Raw genomic sequence first — 1371 nt, 5'->3', positions numbered from 1 at the left:
GAGCAGCCGCCGAGTGGCGGGCTATTCGCACCCTTACCTGTATGTAAATGCAAGAAGCCAAACCAATCGCACACGAGTGTTTTCGGGAGTTTTAGACTTCTTTATATTTTTTTCGGGAGTTTTAGACTTCTTTACTACCATACTATCCGTTTGACAGCTTTAAATTTACTTTGATGACCAACGACCGGATGTGAAAAGACAATAGAGATAAAGTTCTCCACATTCAATCGCGCTACACTTGCGCTAATGAAGCGTTTGCTGCAGGACGGAACAGAGCCCAATCGAGGGTGAGGTTTATGAAGCATGAGTGATGAGTATGTTGGAGACAGATAATCGACAAACAAAGAAGAAGAAGAAGAATACCCAGAAGTACAAGACTTTGATACAAGCAAGATAACTTAAAGGCTTAACTTGATAAAACACACTGTCATTTGGGATTTACGTTTTGTCACGGCATCTGCTTTTCAACAATAGCTTTCCCATATACATACCGGCAGGCTATAGACAATACATTTTGCATTTGGTATGTTGTACGGCACAGTGTTAGCCACAGGTCTTGCATACTAAAATCAGGACTTAAAAAGTGCATTTCTGTGTACGGATATGTACCCAACGGCTGTCTTTCCAGTGATAGTTTTAATTCTGTGTTTCCTTAGAGTGCTCTATTGTTTAATTCGGTGCAAAGGCTTGCCAGAGGATAGGTCCAACCTTAGTATAGTAGAAGTAGATGGAGAAATAGCAGTAGCAGAAGGCTTTAATGCTTTAAAAATATTCACAAATTAAAACAGGAACTGCAGTAGTAGAAGTGGCATTAGTTAATTTGTCGGTTTCATTTAAAATCTGAACCTGACTCATACATAATCTTGTCCTACAGGTAGACGTGCTGATCCTGGTGTTCCTGGAGGATATCCCTGACCATGCCCTGCACCGCTACCACCGCCTGCGCCGCCTCATGTGCAAGAGGACCTACCTGGAGTGGCCCAAGGACCCTAAGGAGGAGGCGCTGTTCTTGGAACGTCTGAAGGATGCGCTAAAGACTGGAGACAGGCCACCAATAGAGAACATCATTTCGACATAGCACTAAAGGTTCTGGTTAATATCACATTAATATCATATTGCAAGTATAAAATATATTAGTATAAAGTATATATTTGTATAAAGTATAAAGTCAAACCCGAGAATAGTATTCATTGTATCATATACTAGTAGTTAGTTAGACAATAGTTTTATGTATCAAACTATCTACCTCTCTTAGTTCTTGTGCAATTAGCCTTCATGCATGATTTTGTAAATGAACATTTCATTCTTATTCTTATATTCATTGTACAAGGACGAGTATTTAAGCTGCTCAAAGTACAGTGTTTACTACAC

The sequence above is a fragment of the Branchiostoma floridae genome, chromosome 15, assembly GCF_000003815.2.
Source record: "Branchiostoma floridae strain S238N-H82 chromosome 15, Bfl_VNyyK, whole genome shotgun sequence".
Lineage (NCBI taxonomy): Eukaryota > Metazoa > Chordata > Leptocardii > Amphioxiformes > Branchiostomatidae > Branchiostoma > Branchiostoma floridae.
Note: the sequence above shows the minus strand (reverse complement) of the source record.